The 8,442-nt window shown below is 38.9% G+C and overlaps 1 long non-coding RNA gene across 1 annotated transcript; it reads right to left on the bottom strand.

The window, feature by feature from the left end:
* Positions 1-1,161: 1,161 nt before the first annotated feature.
* LOC122724028 lies at positions 1,162-3,079 on the bottom strand. The gene is made up of 3 exons (XR_006351207.1): positions 2,714-3,079; positions 2,085-2,221; positions 1,162-1,199 (listed from the first exon to the last, which is right to left on the bottom strand). It is a non-coding gene; the product is annotated as an uncharacterized LOC122724028 (long non-coding RNA).
* Positions 3,080-8,442: the final 5,363 nt, after the last annotated feature.

Below are 8,442 nucleotides of genomic sequence, written 5' to 3'. Positions count from 1 at the left end.
AGTTAAGTCTGGTCTGGGAATAGGTAGTGGCTCAAGCTCTGGCACAAGCAGTCCAGTATGTAGGAGATGTGGGAGACCACATAAGGGAGCTTATCAGTTGGGATCTTCAGCCTGTTATAGATGTGGACAGGAAGGGCATTTTGCTCGGGAATGTCCTCAGGTGACTTTTGCACCATCCCAGCAGATGAGTTCAGGCAGTGTGGTACAGCGAGTAGTACAGCCAGCAGCTCCAGTCATGCCTCAGAGTAGTGGCAGAGGTAGAGGGAGAGGGGCAGCCTCGACTTCAGCAGCAGGTTCCCGAGGTGGAAATCTGAAGCCCCAGCACGGATTTTCACTGTGACACACACTACAAAAAAACAGTGATTTAGCGACCAAAATTTTGGTCGCTAAAAGGCAGAATTTGGTCGCTATTATGAAATAGCGACCATTTAGCGACCAAAATGAAATGGTCGGTGTTTGGCCAGTCGCTAAATTTTTGGCGACAATCTGAAAATTGGTCGCTAAAATAGCGACCAATCAGCGACCATTTTTTGGTCGCTAATTTGGTGTCATGCAAATTAAATATTACAAAATAGCGACCAATTAGCGACCATTTTTTTGGTCGCTAATTAAGTGTCATGGCAAATTAAATATTACACAATAGCGACCAATTAGCGACCATTTTTTTGGTCGCTAATTTGGTGTCATGGTAAATTAAATATTACAAAATAGCGACCAATCAGAGACCATTTATGTCATAATCTAAATTTTGATCGCGAAATAATTGTTGTTTTGATCGCTATTTCATTGTTATTTGATCGCCTCATAAAAAAACATTTGGTCATTATTTCATTGCAAATTAATAATAAAATCAAAAAAATATTTGTTATTTAATTTGCTTTTGTGGCTGATTTATCATTAATATTGACCCAAAAAATTTCACAGCTTTGACTTTTTTTTTTTTTGTCGAATTCACAGCTTGACTAAATTCCACAACAATAAGATAGTTAATAAAACAGTACAAATGGACCTTAATCAGTTCTCTGAGAGGGCCAATAAAAAAAATCCTAACTCTATTGCTTAATGTTGACTAAATCCTAAGGTATCATCATGTCCTGAACCAACCAATCAAATCCCTCAAGCAGCCCCTCCCCTGTGTATGCGCTACAGCCCACGATTTTCCAATGCCTGGTTTTGTCCATATTCTCCAGGTTTAGTACCTGCAGAAGTTTTGTAAACTCCATTTTAGAATTTCAAAAGACGAAAGCAAGGCTATAAATCACACATAATAACTTTGGAAGAAAAGAAAAGGGAAACTAAAAGAACAAACCTAACTTGTGAAGAAAATCACCAAGAGAGAGCGAGTCAAACAAAGAACAAAGGCAAATTAAGGAAATTGCATTATTTTCTTTAATTGTCATAATCTAAAACTGCTAAATAGCAGAAAATTTGCCCTATTTATAGAGCTTAAGGACCTAATCAAATTAGGAATAGAATTACATCTAATTATAAATATTAAATAAATTAAAATTAGGAAATAAAAATAATAAATAAATAAAAGTTAATAAGACAGGCTGCTAAATTTCAAAATTAATCTCAGCAACTCAGTGTCTTCAACACACTAAATGCTGACCAACTGGCAGTAGACTTCTATGCCCCACATGATAGGAAACAAATAAAGCAATTGCATCGTCATTGACTATTTTGCAGGAAGAAACCATAAAGATGTAATAGGATAAACGAATAAATAAAAGAGTGATCAATAAATAAAAGATTGATCTCATGTAATAAATAAATTACAAGTCATTTGGGTTTTAATGCACATTGCAGGAACTTCATACATAGAGGTAAAATAATCTTTTGATTTTATGATAATAGGTTTTGAACCAATTCCTTCCTTAGCAAGTTTGACTAAAATTCAAACTACTATTAGATTGACTAAAATTCAAGAAACATGATATTTTTATAACTGCTTGTATGCAATCTAACCATGAAACACAGGAAATAAATAAATGATAGATAAATCTATTTGATTTCGATCAGGCCATCCCAATGATAATATAATAAAGAAAAAATGAAGCAAAGTAGGTAAAGAAAAAGCTAACCTCCCAAACAATCATGGCATCCTGATTGGTCCCTTTCTTGCCTTGTTGTGTAAACAGTGAAGCAATATTGCTGGACCCATTTAAGAACAATCTCCCAGGAATCAAACATTTAATGTAATGTACAGAGCTTATCATTCCTTGGGAAAAAGGGAAAAGAAAACGCATGAAGAAATTTAAAAAGTTAAAATTTCAACATTGACTCCTCATTTGCAGGCTACTCAAAATCTAAATAAATTGCAGAAGAACAATGATCAGCACAGATGTACATTCCCAGTGAAGCACAATACATCAAGATCCCATCCCAAATGATTAGATCCAATACAATACACATCACAGATCCAACAAAAAGAGTGAAAAGAATTATCAAAATCCATTAGAAGGAAAGTATCACGAATGTGATTCGCAATAACATTCCCAGTTCTAGCTTCTTAAAAAAAAAAATAGATATAAGTAAAATTAAGCAAGAAATGTGAATTAATCAAAGCTAAATAGCTGAACACAACAAAAAATACTTCACATTAAGCAACAGATCTAAACAGAAACAACAAATAATGAGTTGGATCATAGACTAACAACAAAAAATTAAAACTGCAGCAGATCACGACAAAGAGAAAGAAGAATTGACTCACAAATCCAATTCAGGTCAAGGTGAAGCAAGCCCAGAGAAGGAATGCAAATTCTGGAGAGAGAGACTGAGACAATGAAAGAGAGAAGAAATCAGAGAGAAATAAATAGATCTCACAAACCTGCAGTGACCGAGGACGCGGCGAGGAGCAGCACCGGACAGCAAGACTGGAGCAGAGGAAGCGGCGGAGAAGAGCAGGAACCGAACGCAGAAACGACGTTGACAGCGTGGAGCACGATCGGCGGGAGGCGCACCAGACGAGTGACGTAGAGGCCGAATGGGGGAGGGGAGGGCGGCAGTAGACTTTGAGAGTTGAGAGAGATTTAGGGTTGGGTTTTATGGGTTATTTTGATTGCAGGTTTGTTTATTTATGTTTATTTTTTATCTTTCAATTAAGATTTTATTTTTATAGTTTATATTATTTAAAATGTTTTATATTATATTTTTATTAATTTTGCCTTTAATAGTACAATTAAGATTAGGGATTAATTAGATATTAGGAATTAGAGATTAGGATTAGAAATTAGATTAGAGTAGCTATGTAAACGGATCGGGTATTTTTGGGTATCCGATCCGACCGAACTCTAATAGGACGGATTTGGATAGTTATAATTGGGTTTGGGTTTTAAAAATAATACCCGTTGCGGGTTCGGATTGGATTCGGGTTTTATGTACAGGGTACCCACTACCCGAATCCATTTATATAAATAATTAATCTAATATAAAAAAATATATTTTATAATAATATTTATAAATTTTTTTTATATATTTTTATTTAAAAATTTAAATTTAAATATTCTTTAGAAATATTATATTTTTTAAATGAAAATTATTAATGAAAAATATTTTTTATATAAATTATTAATTAAAATATATAAGATTAAACGGGTTCGGGTTTTATTCGGATAATAATAATCGGGTTTGGGACGGATTCGGATAGTTTAAATTAATTTTTAATCGGGTTCGGGTTCGGGTAGTTTAATTTTCACGGGTACCCTACCCGTTTACATCCCTAGATTAGAGGATCCCTTAAATTGTCAAAACGACGTCGTTTTATATACCGAATTGAAATTACTTAATTTAAAATTTTAAATAAAATAAAATTTAATTAAAAATTAAATTAAAATTTTAAAAATAAAATGGTCGTTGATTGATCGCTATTTTAGAGATTAAAATTAAGGATTAGGGTTAGGGATTATGAATTAGGGATCAGGACTTCGGGATTAGGAATTAGAGATTAGGGTTAATTTTATTATGAATTAGGGATTAATTAGGAATTAGGGTTAGAGATTACAAATTAGGAATTACGAATTAGGGTTAATTTTATTAGGGATTAGGGATTAATTAGATATTAGGGATTAGAGATTAGGATTAGGAATTAGGTTAGAGTAGGGATGTAAACGGATCGGGTATTTTCGGGTATCCGATCCGACCGAACCCTAATAGGACGGATTTGGGTAGTTATAATCGGGTTTGGGACGGGTTCGGGTTTTAAAAATAATATCCGTTGCAGGTTCGGATCAGATTCGGATTTTATGTACAGGGTACCCACTATCCGAATTCGTTTATATAAATAATTAAACGGGTTCGGGTTTTATTCGGATAATAATAATCGGGTTTGGAACGGATTTGGATAGTTTAAATTAATTTTTAATTGGGTTCGGAACGGGTTCGGATATTACTAATATAAATTGGGTTTGGGTTCGGGTAGTTTAATTTTCACGGTACCCTATCCGTTTACATCCCTAAATTAGAGCATCCCTTAAATTATCAAAACGACGTGGTTTTATATACCGAATTGAAATTACTTAATTTAAAATTTTAAATAAAATAAAATTTAATTAAAAATTAAATTAAAATTTTAAAAATAAAATGGTCGCTGATTGGTCGCTATTTAGCGAATAATTATTTTAGTCGCTAAATATGGTCGCTAAATATCCCCGCCCAAAAAGTTGTCGCAATTTCGTCGCAAATATGGTCGCTAATAACTCGCGCCATTAATTCCCGCTAAATTAGCGACCATTTTATATTTGGTCGCTAAATAGCGACCAATTAACGACCAAAAATTGGTCGTTAAGCTTTTTGTTAAATAAAAATATTATTTCATTCATTCAGTCGCAGAATGGTCGCTGATTGGTAGCTATATAGCGACCAAAAAATTTGGTCGCTAATTTTGGTCGCAATTTCACAGTTTTTTTGTAGTGACAAGAGGAGGCTAAAACGTCGAACACAGTGGTGTCAGGTAATCTCATCGTTAGGTGTTCAGATGTGTATGCTTTGATGGACTCCAGTTCTTCTCATTCCTTTATTGCTTCGAGAGCCATAGAGAGATTGGGTTTGATCATTTCTGAGTTAGAGTCTCCTCTCTGGGTCAATGGACCCAAGTGTGACCCATCAGTGGCAATGTCAGTCTGTCGTTTCAGTCTAGTGTTCATAGAGGGTAGATACCTTCCAGCTGACCTTGTGGTTCTAGACTTGACAAATTTTGATGTCATTCTAGGGATGGATTGGTTATCTGCATATGGTGCGACCTTGGACTGTAGAGATAAGGTAGTTAGTCTCAGAGACCAGGATGGGTCAGAGTGTGTCTTCAGAGGAGACAGGAGGGGTACACCCAGAGGTTTGATTTCAGCCCTTCAAGCTCATCGTTTGCTTAGGAGGGGTTGTCAGGGGTTTCTAGCTCATGTGAGGGAGCTAGATAGTCAGGTTAGGGAACCAGCCGCAGTACCAGTAGTTCGAGAGTTTCCAGATGTGTTCCCAGATGAACTTCCAGGACTACCACCTGATAGGGAGATAGAGTTTGAAATAGACTTGCTGCCAGATACCAGACCTATCTCTATTCCTCCCTACAGGATGGCGCCAGCAAGGTTAAAGGAGTTGAAAGAACAGTTGCAGGATTTGGTAGATAAGGGTTTCATCCGTCCTAGTACCTCACCTTGGGGTGCTCCAGTACTGTTTGTCAAAAAGAAGGATGGATCCCTCAGACTTTGTATCGACTACAGACAATTGAACAAGGTCACTACCAAGAATAGGTATCCTTTACCTCGGATTGATGATCTCTTCGACCAGCTAGCTGGAGCAGGTTGTTTCTCTAAAATAGATCTGAGATCCGGGTATCATCAGTTGAGAGTTAGAGAGGCAGATGTGCCAAAGACAGCTTTCAGGACCAGATATGGGCATTATGAGTTCTTAGTGATGCCGTTCGGGTTGACTAATGCCCCTGCAGCATTTATGGATCTCATGAATAGAGTTTTCAGTGAGTTTCTGGATCACTTTGTCATTGTCTTTATTGATGATATCTTAGTGTATTCCAGAGATGCAGAGGAGCATGCCCAGCATCTGAGGATAGTTCTGCAGACACTGAGAGAGCATGGTTTGTATGCCAAGTTCTCTAAGTGTGAGTTTTGGTTGAGGAGCATTTCCTTCTTGGGACACGTGGTATCAGCAGAAGGGATTGAGGTGACCCCAAGAAGATAGAGGCTGTAGCTAACTGGCCCAGACCCACTACAGTGACTGAGATTAAAAGCTTTCTGGGACTGACAGGTTACTACAGGAGGTTCGTTCAGGACTTCTCAAAGATAGCTGCTTCTATGACCAAACTGACTCAGAAGAATCAAAAGTTTGTCTGGTCAAACCAGTGTGAAGAGAGCTTTGAGGAGCTCAAGAGGAGATTGACATCAGCACCAGTGTTGGCTCTGCCCATTAGTAACGAGGATTTCACAGTGTTATGTGATGCATCTCGAGTGGGATTGGGCTGTGTTTTAATGCAGAGTGATAAGGTGATTGCCTATGCTTCTAGACAGTTGAAGAAGCACGAGTTGAATTACCCCACCCATGACCTAGAGATGGCAGCAGTTATCTTTGTACTCAAGATGTGGAGGCATTACCTCTATGGAGTTAAATGCAAGATCTTCACTGATCACAAGAGTTTACAGTACATCTTGAGCTAGAGAGAGCTGAATTTGAGGCAGAGAAGATGGGTAGAATTGCTCAGTGATTATGATTGTAAGATCCAGTATCATCCGGGTAAGGCGAATGTTGTGGCAAACGCCCTAAGCCGGAAGTCACTAGGCAGTTTATCCCATATAGCAGCAGAGCGGAGACCAGTAGTAAAAGAGCTTTATAAGCTCATTGAAGAAGGGTTACAGCTAGAGTTGTCTGGTACGGGTGCATTGATAGCACAGATGAGAGTGACACCAGTGTTTCTAGAGCAGATAGCTCAGAAACAGCATGAGGACCCTGAATTAATGAAAATTGCCAGGACTGTTCAGTCAGGCAACAGTGCAGAGTTCAGATTTGATGACACAGGGATCCTTCGCTATGGGAGTCGACTTTGTGTACCAGCGAGTAGCAGTCTGAAGGAAGACATTATGAGGGAAGCTCATAATGCGAGATATAGTATTCACCTAGGAGCCACCAAGATGTATCAGGATCTGAAGAGGGTCTATTGGTGGCCAGCCATGAAGAAAGAAGTGGCGCAATTCGTGACAGCCTGTGAAGTTTGTCAGAGGGTGAAACTGGAATATCAGAAGCCGACTGGAATACTTAACCCACTGCCGATTCCAGAGTGGAAATGGGAGAACGTAGCTATGGATTTTGTAGTGGGCTTACCGGCAGCGTCCAACAGGATAGACTCTATATGAGTGATTGTGGACAGACTCACGAAATCTGCTCATTTCATTCCAGTTAGGAGTAACTATTCTGTGGATAAGTTGGCACAGGTATATCTGGATGAGATAGTGAGATTACATGGAGTTCCAGTGTCTATAGTCTCAGACCGAGGACCTCAGTTCACCTCCAGGTTTTGGCGAAGTCTGCAGAGTGCGATGGGCACAAGGTTGGATTTTAGCACTGCTTTCCATCCGCAGACTGATGGACAGTCAGAGAGGACCATCCAGACCATAGAGGATATGCTCAGAATGTGTGTGTTAGACTTTGGCGGTTCTTGGAGGCAGCATCTACCTCTGGTGGAGTTTGCCTACAATAACAGTCATCATGCTAGCATCGGGATGGCTCCTTATGAAGCATTGTATGGGAGGAAGTGCAGATCACCTGTTTGCTGGGAAGAGGTAGGAGAGAAGGCTCTTGCAGGGCCAGAGTTAGTAGAGATTACCAGTAGAGTGGTGCCCGTGATCAGAGAGAGGATCAGAACAGCATAGAGTAGACAGAAAAGCTATGCAGACATACGCAGAAAGCAGATAGAGTTTCAGGAGGGTAGTATGGTATTGCTGAAAGTGTCGCCACTGAAAGGAGTGGTTCGTTTTGGAAAGAAAGGTAAGTTAGCTCCACGGTACATTGGACCCTTTGAGATCTTGCAGCGGATCGGGAATGTGTCGTATAAGCTGGCTTTACCTGTTTCTATGGAGAGAATTCACCCGGTATTTCATGTTTCTATGCTACGACAGTTTGTGTCAGATCCGAGTCAGGTTCTGAGTGAGCCTGATGTGGAGATTCGTAGAGATCTCACTTATACAGAGCAGCCAGTACAGATTCTGGACACACAGATCAGACAGCTAAGAACCAAGAAAATTCCGATGTTGAAAGTTCTGTGGAACCACCATAATCTAGAATAGTGTACTTGGGAGACGCGGGAGTCTATGCTCCAGCAGTATCCATATCTGTTTTGAGGTTAGTGTTCCTCCTTTTTATGTGTTTATTTGTTTGTTTAGGAACATTCGAGGACGAATGTTCTTAAGGGGGGGAGAATGTAATACCCGGCTAGAGTCCGGCATC

The sequence above is a fragment of the Manihot esculenta genome, chromosome 7 (genome assembly GCF_001659605.2).
Source record: "Manihot esculenta cultivar AM560-2 chromosome 7, M.esculenta_v8, whole genome shotgun sequence".
NCBI lineage: Eukaryota > Viridiplantae > Streptophyta > Magnoliopsida > Malpighiales > Euphorbiaceae > Manihot > Manihot esculenta.
The sequence above is the reverse complement of the archived record's forward strand: the minus strand, read 5'-3'. Positions and strand labels throughout refer to the sequence as shown.